At 39.1% G+C, this 15650-nt stretch overlaps 1 long non-coding RNA gene and 1 other non-coding gene across 2 annotated transcripts; both read left to right on the top strand.

The window, feature by feature from the left end:
* Positions 1-1254: 1254 nt before the first annotated feature.
* Positions 1255-4446, top strand: LOC128832653 (uncharacterized). The gene is made up of 2 exons (XR_008444025.1): positions 1255-1572; positions 1693-4446. It is a non-coding gene; the product is annotated as an uncharacterized LOC128832653 (long non-coding RNA).
* Positions 3933-4021, top strand: LOC128833296 (small nucleolar RNA SNORD93). The gene has a single exon (XR_008444184.1). It is a non-coding gene; the product is annotated as a small nucleolar RNA SNORD93 (small nucleolar RNA).
* Positions 4447-15650: the final 11204 nt, after the last annotated feature.

Below are 15650 nucleotides of genomic sequence, written 5' to 3'. Positions count from 1 at the left end.
GTGATTGCACATGTCCATTCCACTGTAGGTGCATGTGCACACAGTACACAGTTGTCAGAGATTTTTCCCTCAGAAAAACAGGGAACACAGGAAATTAGGCTGAAAGCAGTGCAGTCCCCCAGACAGAGGGTTAATAAAGTTCTACGTGTTCATCTTAACCTGCATTCAGCTTCACTCCTTGCAAATGAAACAGTATCCAACCCCTCTAAAATGACATGCTAAAACAGGGCACAACTATTTTGAAATTGGATTCTCAACTGGGTGCCCTCAACACTGTTATAATGTTAGTGTATAAGGGATCTTTAAAAAGTAAATACAATTCAGCAGTTGATCCAGTAGGCGGAAGAGGTGATAATTCAGAATTTGTTTTAATTGTAGCAATATCTTATGCAATATCTTAACTGTGGGTTTTAATGCTTGTGGGGGAGGGTACGCACAAGAGAGTGCCACATGTGCAGCAGCTGCTTCCCTCTGTTTTCACTCACTCCTCTCAATTCAAAGAGACTTGCCCACTGTGTCTTATCGCCTCCACTTGTGTATCATTTAACTAAAAGCTGCTGTGAGGCTTGTGTCACACACGTATAAAGTCGCAAACTAGCTGGAGCGTAATACATGCCTCTCATTTAGCTTGCTAGGGGTGTGTGGCAAAGAACTGTTATTTATACTGCAGCACACAGTGGCGTTGAAACAATTGTTATAGTGGGGGGCGCGGAAAGTCATTGAACAAAACTGTAAATCCTGTATAGGATGGAAACAACTTCAAGCCCGGGGGTGCTGCAGCACCCCCAGCATCTCTAGTTCCAGCACCCCTGATGGCACGCACACTTTTCAGACAAATAAGACAAAGCCTAGTCTGAATAGCTAATCATCTAAATTTAGGTAGATATCTTAAACTGATCATGGGGGAGGTGAAGAGCTAGCTGTAAATTAGAGGAAAGGGGGAAAGTTGCTTTCCATCTCTATCAAGACTGAAGATCTAATACTATATTGTAAGCTGTATAATATACTGCTTTACAATAGGCTGTTTTTTTCTTATCCTTTAGCACTTGTCTTTGATCACATTGATTAGGGTAACAATGAGAAGCTGACCTAGTAAGACATTTGAGTGGTAAAGAGTGTTCTATAGGAATAACTTGTGTTGGTGAGGTTGTGCAAACTGGAAAAAACAGGGTGTGCCTAATGTAAAAGTATCTACTTCCTCCAGCAGTTACATCTTCCCATATATGGCTACTGTTATACCTCACATGCCAGACAGACAAGCGACTGTACAGTTTGTTATTGAGACGATAGCCCTGAGGATAGGAGAGAGAATCATGAGTCACCTTCCAAACAGGTTTGAACTGGTGTGAGATAATGGTACAAACATATTTTAGAAACTGGTCTAAACTAGCCTGTAAGAAAGAGTGGTAGGTGTGGATTCAAAAAAAGACCGTCACATGCTAAGGAGAAAGGGAGCTGGACTAACAAGAAACTGTGGCTGCAACTGCCTGCGAAACAAATACCATGAGGATTCACTATGGAGGCAGCTTTGCCCAAAGAAGAAGGTCAGAGACAGAACTTTGCAGCCATGCTGTAGGTATTATTTCATATTTATAACTTAAAGCTCTATCCCTCTTAGTGATATGTTAGTCTGGGGTGTAGTTATGTTTACTTAACTTTATTTGTTTATTTTTTCTCTCGTTTTTAATGAAGGCAAACTGACTTTGCAATGAGTGACAAGTATGGTGCAGTAAATCGTTGGTGGAATATTTATGAGAAGGAAAACTGACTTCTGACCATAAGGATGGCAGAAGCAGCGCAGAAGGAATAACCTAGACCCTGGCTGAAAGGCAGAGAGAAAGCCTGAAGATGAGGCAAAAGACTAGATTTGGTGACAAAAACAACTTTGAATTTCTCTTCCCTTTCAATAACTTGCAGTTCATACAGTCAATGATGACTGCTGTATTTGAGAGAGTTCATTTCCTGTATTGATGGCCAAAGGATTTAACTGAGTCTACAAGACCAAGAAATTATGCTAAGTAAAAATGCATTAGCAACTCTTGTGTACAGCAAACAATTCTGGAAGCAACACATTTTTCAGGATGAGGGAATAATTCAAGTCACTCATAGAAACTGACTGCAGGACTCTGAGTCGCCTAAAAGATGAGGGAGTGGATTTATGTTTGTCTAGGTATAGCTGAATCACTTGAATCCCACTCATTGCCTCAAGGAAGAAAGGTTATTCTGCAGAATGGCTCATCCCGGTAGGTGGGATAGAACCAATAATTTTATTTGTTCTGAGTCTATAGTGCACTTCATCCCAAAGAATTCCAGAGCCTTCAGATAAACTCTACAAAGGAATCCCAGCCTCTGTAAAAGTGCTGTGGCATGAGTCCAAAGCACTGCCTTTTACAGTAGTGTTATTGCAGTGGGGGGAGGGATAGCTCAGTGGTTTGAGGATTGGCCTGCTAAACCCATCGTTGTGAGTTCACATTTAGGGATCTGGAGCAAAAATCTATCTGGGGATTGGTCCTGCTTTGAGACTAGATGACCTCCTGAGGTCCCTTCCAATCCTGATATTCTATGAAGGAGGAATTTTAGGCCAGGACTAACCCATCAGAGGCACTGTAATTTCTACTATTACACAGAAAGTGTCTAGAGAGCTCTGCTGTCCCTGTGAGATGCCTGGTTTGGAGGTTTCCTCTTCAAACCATTATCAAGAAAACAGCATGAAACTCATCTGCTTTGAAAAAACAAAGGTCTGAGCTGACCCCATGGAGATTTGAACTCATGATTTAAGGAAATCTATTGTAAGTACTTCATACTTGATGCTTAGATCACAAAATTACTGTAAACAATAAAGAACACAAGGAGGCAATAGAAACATAACAAACTTCTGTAATAGTCTGCTCCTTTGGGCTTAGCAATAGGAACTGGGACAAGAACAGGAGCTTACCCCTTTCTAAGCAAAGCTGCCATTTCTCTGTTCCTAACCCAACTCCAATTTAGCATTCCCTAGTCATACAACCCAGTAGAGTGCCCTAGTTCTCAGTGCTGCACCATGAACTGTGGAATATGTGCTGCTGGTTTGCAGAGATCACACTTCTCAAAACGGCTAAGTGAGGGGTGAAGTGCTGTGATCTCCCCAGAGACTTCTTAGGTAGGGATCAAAATGGGAAGAGCTCATGTTGTGTGGGAAGTGTCATCTTAATGCTGCATTTCCTGTTTTTCTCATGTAGTGCTACATGTCTTGTAGAGGACCTTAGCGCTGCATTTCTTGGTTTCTCAGATGTTTTGGGAATTATCACATTCTGAAAGGGTACAAGGAGCACAGGCAGAGCTGAGTTACTACAACCTTAACTCCATGTTAAAGATTTTTGCTTATGAAATTGTGTTTGGTGCCCATTGGATGCTGATAGTCACATTTGCTATTGCACACTTCTGAAAAAGTGTTACTGTGAAATGCCTAATAAAAAGTTACTAACGTGATCAGGGAAGAGGAAAAATAAGCAGAATGTTTGGCTGCCTATTTAATAAAATATGAGAACCCAATTAAACTAGCTGGGTATAAGCAATAAAAAAATGAAGCTGACAGATAAGCAAGGTGTGCATTTAAATCCATTAAGAGAATGAAGCTATTCTTTACAGTCACTGAAACCAGTGACAGAAACACCTGTCTGAGGTAAGCCAGTACTCCGCAATACTTCACAGTGATCTTATGAGAAAAGCTGCTGTCCTAATTGATTATTAACTAGTAAATTCCTGCACAAAGTGTTCTAATGCAAAACTCAACTTTCTCTCCCCACCCTCCAGATTCAGTAATGAAGATGCAAATTGTTGTTTAATATTCAACTGCTGCTTCCTGTGAAGGTATATCTCACAAGAATTAACTTACCTTTAAATGCAACACCTTATTAAATAGTGTAGATGTATGGTATTGTGAATGGAATTTCTGGCCAAGGATGAAAACCATGATCTGACTGCATACCTGTTTACAATGATATGCACAAGTATGATGGGTTAAAGGATTTACCTGAGGCCAGACTGACATCCATAAGATATTTAAGTATTTTTGTTTTTAAATTAACCCTTTTATTATTAGTATTTGCACTTCTGATAGTGAAAGCATAACAGATTTATGTTGTTTTACATTGTTTTAAAATATTTTTCTGTTAGGATACCTAGTTGTAAACTGTTATTTGCTTGCAAGACTAGCAAATGGAACTTCCGGATCTGAAAAATAAATTGCTATAACAGCTGGTATAAAGATTATACAGGATTAAGTAGAGCACATTTATTTTCAGCTATGTTTTTGCTATGAACTAGAAAAGTGCAGACAAACCTTGACTACCCTGTAGGCCTAAAGACAACTTTGTTAGTTAGTGTTTATACCAACCCCACTCTTGGTGTAGTGTATTGACATAACTCACTTTAAAAACAACTGTGTAAATAAAGCACTGCAATTGATTTGCTTTTATATGTGTTGGCTACATTTCAAAATTGCACACAAAATATTACCCAATTATGGCCTACATGTGCCTTGATATCATAAGGATATGGAATTGGAGCGCCTGAAAAACCAAAATTGTATTTAAAAATGCACATTCAATTTCTTTCTTTCAACACACTCTTATTGTAATTGTCATTCTCTAGCTTCTGTGAATAACAAACAAGATAATGCTAAAGAGAGAAAACTCTGACAGTGAAAGGCATTTTTAAGTCAGGGAACTGATTGCTACATGAAAGTATTTACACTCCAGTTGCATCATTGTTTTAAAAGTGTTTTTATGTACAGGCTTTTTGAGCTCCTCAGGGGAGGGATTTCTAAAAAGTCCCACAGTAACTAGAAAATGCAACAAGAAGTTCGAGGAGGGAAGGTATTGTGCTGAGGAGGAGAGCGAAGAGTGAAAAAATGACCGCAAAGATTTGCAGCATCTCAAGTGCAACAGGAATGGTCATTACTTGATGGTTTTCTGCTATGGCTTGAATTTGGTTATTTTTAAAAGGACACTATCAGCTTTAAAGCTAGTCAATGTAAAAAAAAAAAGTTAGGCACAGTTACTACAAATATTCCTGAGTCCCCCTGCGAAGGAAACATGTTGTTAAAATGAGGCGTGTGTTCTTCAGAATTAAGGCTGAGAGTTTGTCACAGAGGTCACGGATTCTGTGACTTTCCATGACCTCCGTGACCTCTGCAGCCTGACAATGTGCTTGGCCTGGGGGCAGCTCAGGCAGCCCCTGCACCAGGTGCACTGGCCGCTGCTGGGACAGTCTCAGGGCCAGATTAACCACTAGGCTAATAAGGCGATAGCCTTAGGCCCTCCTATTTTTTAGGCTCTACTGGTCAGGCAGGGGGCACGGTCAAGGCTGGGGGGAGCGAGCTTGTTCACACAGCCCTGCTGGAGTGCTCCTGTCAGCAGGAAAGGCAAAGGAGCCACCTGTGGGCTTGGAAGGAGCTCAGCCGGCAGCCTGTTGCTTCTGCTCCCTCCCGTCTGTCTCCCCCCACACTGCAGGAACACACTGCCAGGTATCCAGTTACCACTGGTGACCAGACACTAAAAATCCGGTTACCACGGGAACTTGTGCCAGCCGTGGGTGTAGTTTGAGCAAGCTTTGTGTGTCCCCCCCAGCTCCCAATTTCTCCGGAGCTCTGCTTTAGCTGTCAGGGAGGGAAGAGGCTCCCTCTGTCCCTCTCCTCGGTTGAGGCTGGCAGCTCCAGGACACTGCCTCCTGGGTTCTAGTGTCCATCTCCATCATCTGATATGGGTGCCGGGTCCCGTTTCTGAACAACTGGCGAGTGCCGGGGGGAACGGGGCAGGGCAGGTGGTGAGGGAGAGGCACTACCAGAGTGGTAGAGTGGAAAGCTTGCACAGAACCTGCACACACTCCATCCAGCTCCAACCAGAACTATTGCCCCTCCAGCGTATAAGGACTGAATTCCCACACATTTGTAGGAAAAACAACAAAACATCCCATTCTGATACCAGTACTTTAACTTTTACAGTACCTACAATCGAGAGGCTTCAGATTAATGATGCACTGTGTTCAATACTGTATTGAACTGTACTAAAAATCAAAGAAATCCAATTTTTTTCTTTGATGTATTTTTTCTGCACGGGGATGCCCAGGCAACCAAGTTCTTTCCTTATGCTCAGCCTCGTTCCACAGGCCAACACATCTTTGTACTTTTAAAGGGTTGCAACACACAGAGGAAGCTTGACACACAATGTTGTAGGTTTCTCTCTCCCATCTCCCTCAAGGATTTTAAATCCACTTCTTAGCAGGCTATGATAGAAAGAGTGGCTGAATAGGCTAAAGGTAGGTTCTGTCCATTTGCTGGTTCTCTAGCAGTTCAAGCCATCATAAAAGTACCTCACATTTGATTTCTTTTGAGTTTCATTCCAAAAACTTAAAGCTAAATAAACCTAAAATTAGTCCTCATTTTTCTGCCCAATCTCAACCTAACTTCTTTCCCAAGTGGAAAATGTTGGATAAGCCTGGAATGTGATTCGAGAAGGGAATGAGAACACAGGCCAATTCCTGCTCACAGTTACATCTGGGTAGCCTTATTGACTTCAGGGAGAACAGAATTTTGCACAAGAATAAATTTTGGTCCCTTATGCTTTTTCACATCTGGAATAAGCAGAATCTCATTCACTTTCCTCCCCTAAACTTTGAGCACCTTAAGGGAAAAAAATACACAAGATCTGCTTGATTTACACATGCAAATGAAACAGGAAGCTCTCCTTTCATTCTACACCAGCCTTAAACAAACACCAGACCTGATGTAACAAGCAAGGGTGTCACTACAGCAGCCTTGGTTGTACTATTCTTTTGAAAGATCCTTAATGGTTCTTTTAAGATGCAGATTTTCATTGAAGTCTTTTTGTTCAGGGGAGCAGACGAGCATTGACCTGCTAAACCTAGGGTTGTGAGTTCAATCCTTGAGGGAGCCATTTAGGGATCTGGGGCAAAAATCTGTCTGGGGATTGGTCCTGCTCTGAGCAGGGGGTTGGACTAGATGAGCTCCTGGGTCCCTTCCAAGCCTAATATTCTAATGCAAAAGGGGATAGCTCTGTTTTGTCAACTCCTAGTCACTCAAAAGGTGAAAGGCTTTAGATTAAATTTGTTTAATGTTTGTACAGTGATTTTAAAGAGCTAACATAGTACAGAAGTACTAAATATTATGACTGGGCAACCATCTAAAGATCTGTGTCACTTCTAGCTGTTACTCTTTTCTTAAAAAAAGTGTAAAACAAACAAATGCAAACTGTAGGGGGCTGGTGCACACAGAACTCGTGCTTAAAAAAAACCTCATGTTAGAGCTGCTGATCACACATTCTAGAATAGATAATACTTAGTCCTGCCATGAGTGCAGGGGGCCAGACTAGATGACCTCTCGAGGTCCCTTCTAGTCCTGTGATTTTATTCTATGATTCTATAAAAAAAATCAGGCACTTTCAAGAGAGGACAAGCAATAATTTTAGAGGTTGTTAATCTTGGCATAGTCTGTTTTACCAGTGTAATGAGCACAATTATCTTATAGGACACTATCCAGCTGTGTTCCAATATGACAATGTATCCTCGATCTGTTTAAAGATTAAAAAACACTAGTTAGAGGCACTGGGATGGTAGTTGTTTTTAGATGCTATTTTGGTTTCAATCCATTGGATAGCAGCACGAAAGGGGGTGTTTGTAAAGTAAAAAAATACTACACTGGTAATCTGATTGCAATAGCTTGCATAAAAGAAGCCTACATAAAAAGACAGCAGCAGCTAGGGTCACATGTGCTTTCCATTGTTTCCTGTAAAATGCTGTGTTGACTCCTAAAGCAAAGCTTTTTCCATGAGAGGGCCATATTAACCAGCATATTGAGACCAAGTTTAATCTGGGAAAATGTTATATATTACATGTGCTTGCATGGTCTTTTGGAAAAAAATATTTAGAACTACAGAGCTTGGGCCGGCAAATGTATTCAAAAGGATTCATTTATATATCATGGGTCAGGTGGTCAGATCCTCAGCTTGTGTGAACTGTCAGAACTATGGACACTGGCAGAAGCTCTGTCCCCAGCTCATACAGTTCTTCAGGTATTTGAAAGGCCAAAATGAGCCACTCTCCTTACTACTTTATCGCAAAGGGGTAAAAAGCATGAAGAATAGTTTATAATTAAGTGCAAACTAAAGCCATCACATTTTTCATCTTCATTTTAGGTCTGAACAAGTGACAGTGGCAATGTTAGGATTTTCTCAGAGATCTTTTCCACTCGGCTTAGCCAGAACACCTCTCCAGTTCTGGGGATAACACTTTATCCAGCTCTCTCGAATCCAAGAAATCAGCTCAACTCTGGACTCATCGCTGACGTTTCATTATTGGCATACAATCAAACTACACTTGAGTTGATCAGGCTCAAGTGTAGCAGGTGGGTACAGGGTATACTGCACTTTCAATGTACATAATCATGAGTTCACTTATATACACTCTTTTACTTAATACTATTGGCTAATGTCACTTTATGATTGGTCTACTAATTTTTGTACCAGTCTCTGTACAGATCATGAACTGTCCACAAGCTACAAAGTATGCTAATAAGCAAAGCTGCAGCTGCAAGTTTATCACACATTAACTCTTCTTACTATTTCTTCATCTACTAAGTACATGTTATTTACAAGGCCACTTGTGAGTTTATGCTTTGTCCAGTGTTAACCTCTATTTTCTTACTTCTGTTTGATTGTTCATGCAACAGGCAGGAGATTAGATGGGGAGATAGATGCACCAGATAGCTTTCAGCTGGATGGCATCTGCATGCAGGGGTAGCCTTTGCATTCCTAAAGCAAATAGTACTCTGGGATTTAAATAGTGGCTAGACATATGTATATATCAGTAAGTCTAGCCTAGACAGCGTCTAAATTAAGAGGTTAACTAAAAAAAAAATGAAGGAAGGAAAGGACCTCATGCTTTAGGGTAAAAGCTAATTTACTGTGGGAGTTGGGAAGGAATTTTCTTTCCTTTAAAATAAGTTTAAATATAATAATAAAGGTTTTTATACTGTCCATTCATGCATCAGGTGTCAGGCCACTGCTGGAGAAAGGATGCTAAACTAGATTGACACCGGTCTGTTTTAACATGGCAGTATCTGAAGTATAGGGTAATATTATAGCCACATGTAATGTACTATGGTTCCATAACAATATATAAGACACTTTAGAAACAATAGCTGCATTCTTGCAAAATAGTTTCCCCTCACTTCCCCTGCCTCCATTCTATTCAGATGGAGTAGGCGGACACATAGAGCGATTACTTTCAATTCTGTTTGTTAAGTTTAAGGAATAAAACACTAGTATGACTGAAGCTCATAATGTGCCAGAGAGGCTATACGAGACTTGAATACTCATGACCTACAGAGAAAGCAGAGATTCTCAGAAAGCAAATTGCCACAGTAAAAAGTGAAACACTGAATACTAATAAACCTTGCTAATTAACAAGTCATGTCAACTTTCTTCACGTTAGTTGTTCTCACCCTCAAGATAACACTTCACCAAGATTTATGAGCAGTGTTCCTTTAAAACCATTGGAGGGCAGACTTGAACTGGAAGCTATTTTTATTTTTTTCAGTTACAGTAACTTAAAATACCAGTTCGTCCCTTGTCTTCATAGCTGACAGTACTCTCTCACCAGTTCTCCACTACTCTAATTACTCTGGTGCTCGATAAACCCCTTTACAACTGCTGCTTTGACAAAGGAGAAGTGTTGTGCTGTGTGTGTTTAAATAAAAATGTTAACGGGGGAGTGGGTGACTCACTGTATTAGCAGCCACATATTATTCACAAAAGAGAATCTACATGGTTTACTTAATTATATATCTCAAAGCATTTTACAAAGCAGGTCTATATCATTATCCCCATTTTACAACTAGGGAAATGGGCACAGAGCAGTGATGTGACTTGCCATTACCCGAAACGCAACTGGCAGAGCCAGGAGTACAGCCGAGATCATCCAGTTCCCATATGCTCTATCCACTAAGATGCTCTGCGCTTCTTTCTCAAGTAATGAAAACTCCATGTCATGAACAAGTCTTTATAGGAAACCATACTTATAGCCTCTATTTTATGCTCACATTACCCAATAGTAATTTGACCAACATACACAGCCACATATTTAAACTTTGAAAACATCATTTTATTTTAAAAAAAGAGAAACTGCATTCAAGAAAGCTTTAGTGAAGAAATGATTGCCCATGCAGTCACTAACTTGTTTGAACAATTGGATGCTGAGCTAATTTTTTTGCATTAAAAAATAAAATCAAAGTAGGAAAGAAAGAAGTGCTGCGAAAAACCCTAAACCACCTAGTATAATAACTTCAATGAACCTTTCAAATAAGGGGAAAATATTTATATTGAATACAGGGGTCAGTATTCGGCCAGTCCAAAATAAAAAATACAGAATTTCTTAGTGATAAGTTGAACACAATGTGCTGGCTGTAAATAAGTTATTGGTTTCTACAAACTAGCTAGGAAGACACATTCCTGTTGCTCCATCTTGTGTGATGGAAAAGATGTTTAAAAAAATAACTACAGTATCATTTGCTTAGGAAGGGCGGATTGTGATGTGCAAATTGTGAATTCTATTTTAATATTCTCTACATATGGATAACAAAGGGAAAAATAGTTGCCCTGTCATTTTCATCTGGAACCCTGAGAATAAGTTTTGTGTGTCCTTGCAAAGAGTTGATTGTAAAAACTAAGCAGATACAGAAATGAGACTGTCCATTAAAAACACAATCCTTAAGTGTTTTGAAATAAGTCTTCCAGTTAGTATTTTGTTCTTTATTTCTCGTGCTATAGCAGTGTGTTTGGGGTAAGAATAGAAACAGAGGAACATTTTGGCTAGTGTGTTGAGTTTGTCAACATTTTTATGCAAGTAACTTATACTCCATGAATGATAGGATAATTTTAAAATAAAGGATTATGAGACTTTCAGATAGAGGGATTCTGTGGCTTCCTCTCTGAGTTTGTTTGTATCACAGTTTCTTTAATTTTATATTTTTTAGCATAAATAAAATACATTACATGCCCCGTTATCACAAACAGTAAGGAAATTATCACCAGCAACCCAAATTGTTGCGGTTGAGGAGCTAGAATAACCATAATGAAATGTACAAGGTCCATCAAGTAGTTCATAGAGCTCTGCACACCATTGACTATCCCACGCTCTGATTCTGGAATGTTCTCCTGAAGAAGCTGGGTCACAGTCAAGTCAAATGACCAAAGACCTGCAAGAGAACCGTGCTTTATTATAAAACCCAAGTGCTTATAAATTGTGCATGAATTTGTCCTTTGGATTGTAGAATATTCTCTTAAGGAAATGGAAAGCCCCGTCCATTTAAAACATTTAAAACTACATTGAATATTGCAGTAGAAAATAGATTGTAAGTAGCTGTCCACTATCAGCAGTGAAAGGACAAAATACCTTAATGGGGGCTGGGAACCGATCTTTAAATTCAGTGATTTCAAATTAGGAGAGCTATAGCAGGCTACCTTCATATGGAAGTCCATTGAGCCACACTTCATATTGTGGCTATGTCCACCAGTATTCAGATGATAAACCAGTGACTCCTGTTAAATACCCCTACTTTAGTGATGGAAGAATTGTGAAAAAGCTAAGAGTGTAATGGCCTTAAAATAGCCATTGTAATATCACTAAACTAACTATATAATTCTGTTCTCTTGTATCCCATCTGAAGGACTCACTCACCCAAGAGAATTTTTTGTAAAATTATAATACAGTACATGGAATTTCTCTAATGCACACACCTTACACTGTACCTACAAAAACTAGTTTCTCCTCCCTTCTTAGGAAAGGATTACTAGGAGGGTGCTTTTATGAGGCCTCACATTACTAAAGCTTATAATACATAATCTACCATTTTGTAAGAAATTAATTTCAATTGTTAAAATAAGAATGTGCATTTCATAATGCATTATTTCCTCATTTCCTTTTTTGCTAAAAATTTGTAATGGGGGTATTAGTTATTAGTGCAGATTAGTAAAGTTCTAGGATAGTCTGTTTTGATAGTAGATATCATTTTGAGTGATATAAAAAGAACTACATGGGGAAACTGCAAGTTAAAATATGGAAGGGCCATCTCAGCTCTGTCTTTGTTTAGTCAAACTCTTGACATCCTTCATGTAACTTTTCTATTACTTCTGTGTTCAAATTTAGTATAATTACCAGACAAAAACTATGTTAAAATGGAGTTGATGTTGTGAGTATATATCAATAATTTAGGGTAAACTACATTAAAGGGATGTTGTAATGATCTCAAATGATCTCCCAAGCACTGTAAACTTAGAAAATTCACAATGAAGATTAAACTTAGAAGAAATCCAAACTTGATAGAGTATAAAAATGTATAATTAGGGCAACCAAAGCAACTTAACTCAGCCCTGTCAGACTCTTCAAACATTCCATATACTTAAAACTCACTGAGTTCTTGTGCGCTTGATTTTTTTCTTTTGATTAATGGTAATTTTTCCTTGTAATTCATCATAAAGTATAGTTGTCATGACGAATTGCCCTCTTTCAAAATGGCCACCTTCTCCTAATGTTCTCAATGGGACTGAAGGCCCAGCTGCGCATAGGGAAGATGATGGCTTCTTAGGCTGTAAGGAGGCAGATACACTCAATCCCATGCAGAAAAAGAGTTCTGCACCATTCCCCAAATGGCCACCAACTGAGGGCAACTGTAGTTTTGGTCTTACTGAGAACAATAGAAGATGTCAGCCATTTTGAAAGAGATTAGTTCTTCATGGAAGTCTCTGAACTAAAGTAAACTATTGTATCCTTCAGCTTCTCCTGAAGGAGAAATTTTCATTTATGCACAACAGGAAAAAATGACCGCTAGATCATTTTCTTTAATGAAAAGAGATCTGACGCTAAATTTCGTAAAGGCCCCTTTTTCAATTAATTTTAATTCCTAAACTAATTACCCAATTTATTTGTAACTTTACAGAAAATTGTGTACTCAAAGAGCAAGTGCTGTAATTTGGGGGAGGACATGCATATTTACCATACAGGGTTGGATCCTTGCTTTATGTTCAAACTCAACTCAACCTTAACTATAGAGTAATTACCAATCCCTCCATAATACATTTAGACTTTTATAAAATCAAAACAAAGTCAAAAAGACTTGTTACATGAAATAAGAATAATATGTAACGGATGTACCAAATTTATATTTAAAAATGCACTAAACTTTAAAACAAAAAACAAAACAAAAAAACATGAGTAGACTCACTGGAGAATTCCATTGCACCAATGGTATTTAGTTCAGGAATACAAGGTAGGCTTGTTTGGTTTTGTTTTTCTTCTCTCTCCTTTTAATTGCTGTGTGTAAAGTTAGTGCATCAGCACTAACACAATAGGTTACAGCCAGGTATAGACTGAGAGCATGCATGTAGGAACCACAGTTCTTCATGATACAATCTCCATAGGCTTCAGAACACAGCTATACCTAAATGCTAACCTACAGTGCCTTTGCTATTCCAACATGGGCTGCTCTTGAACAGGCTGCCAGTTTATACCAATTATAGTTTTGTGGATGAAAACTAAATATGGCACTGAAATGAGACTACCTTTCTTCACTTATGAATTAATAAAGATTTGAACCTAGACCTCCAGAGGTGACAGGCTAGCATGCTGAGTGGTTGAGTCACCTAATTCCTCTCCCCCCCACCCATCTCTCTGCCTTGTAATTTGATTTATTAAAATAGGATTTATAGGAGAAGTATAGTCTTTGTGATGCTACTTCTCCCCCATCTTTTCTATTTCTGCAGCATACTTAGGATTCCATGAAAATGCTAAATTTAAGTCAGCTAACAATGCTATAATAGTAGCATGAAATGTCATTGTCATGTAGATCTGTGTTGTTCCTCTGAGAGCCCTACCAACAATTACAGGGGGAAATCCTGAGAATGCAACATAATTGTTTTAATTAAACACAGATATGCTAAAAGCAGTCAAAGTGACTAGAAATATTTGCTAGATGTCTATTAATGAAGCCTCAAATGCATAAATGACATGTACTATCTGCATAAAATAGTTGAAGAACATGCTGAATTGGCATGTGCATGAGAGAAACTAAAATTACATTTTTATTGACAAGCAGTTCACGTAATCCTGGGTAACAGACAGTGAAGGATTATTTAAAGGCATGTCAATATGGATGCAGTATGAATACACAAAATGTAGTTGTGACTGAATACACCCCTGTATTCACACCCCACACATTATTGTAATAACCTTTGTACAAAATATGCCTTGTGACATCATTCGAAAACGAATAACTCGCTGGTCAATAATATCATGATGAAATGTGTGTAGTAACATTATATGTAAAGTTATAAACATACGTTGAAATCAGATCTGAAGTGTGTTTACCAGACTAGTCGGAATAAACCAGTTTCTCAAAGAGACAGGACAAGCTGATGCCTCTAGCCACGTGTCATCAAAATTGATGGGCCATCATCTGTCAAGTGGCTGTTCTTTGGCAAAGAAGGGTGGCAGTAACAGATCATCTACATTTTAGCAAACAACAGCATGGAACCTCTTCACCACAACACTCCATGACTCCATCCCGCAGGAAAAGGGGACTGGACTATAAAGTGAGGGACAAAAACACCCCAAGTTCTCTCTCTCTCTCTCTCTCTCTCTCTCTCACCTAAGACGACAAAAGAAACAGCCTTTGAACTTTGGGAGCAGATCCTGGCCTGAGAAGCTGGTCAGCAATGTTATTGGAAACATGTGGTAAGGGACTTCACCTTGAGCCAAGTCTAGTTTGTTAAGTTTTAGTACTAGAAAGCGTTTAATATTTATTTATCTTGTAATCATTTCTGACTTGAATGCCTTATACTTATACTCGCTTAAAACCTATCTCCTTGTAGTTAAATAAATATGTTTTATTTCTTAATCAAAATTAATCCAGTGTTGTGTTAAACTGAGCTGTGTGGGTTACTCCATTTAAAGTAGTATACTATTGGACATTGATTCCCTTAGAGCGGCAATGGACCTAAAATATCTGAACTGTCCAGGAGAGGCTGGATAGTGCAAAGCATACATTTTCGGGGGAAATTCAGGACTGCAAGTGTGTTTGGGCCACCCTACAACTGATAACCGAGGTTGGTGGAAAACAGAGTGTGACTGGAATGTGACTGGCAGGATGCAGCTACACACAGACACTCAGGCTGTGACCTGCATGCTGTTTGCTGTATGTGAGGGGCCCAGGTGGGGAGCTACAGCAGCAAAGCACTGTGAGTCATCATAGGTTGCAGGGCAGGGGTACAACCTCTCACTGGTCTGGATTGCTCCCTGGAATGTCGTAGTAGTAAAATCATGTTTATAAGGCAGCTCCCGGCAAGGCTGCTATATTTAACAAAAATCCCTATACCACACAATCAACTACTTTGCATTCATATTTAAAAATAAGGTTCTGAATGGTGGAGCAGAAATACAGTTACAAGGCTCTGAAAATTAGTGCCTGGTATGCCAAGGTGCTAAGCATCCTTAATTAGGCCCTCACTTTCCACCAGCCCTAGAGGAAATTAAGTATGTTTATACCTATACATTCATTAACTTGATGAAAAACAGGATAATCTTTCTGAAAGTACTGACTA

The sequence above is a fragment of the Malaclemys terrapin genome, chromosome 2 (genome assembly GCF_027887155.1).
Source record: "Malaclemys terrapin pileata isolate rMalTer1 chromosome 2, rMalTer1.hap1, whole genome shotgun sequence".
Taxonomy (NCBI): Eukaryota; Metazoa; Chordata; order Testudines; family Emydidae; genus Malaclemys; species Malaclemys terrapin.
Note: the sequence above shows the minus strand (reverse complement) of the source record. Positions and strands in the feature narration are given on the sequence as shown.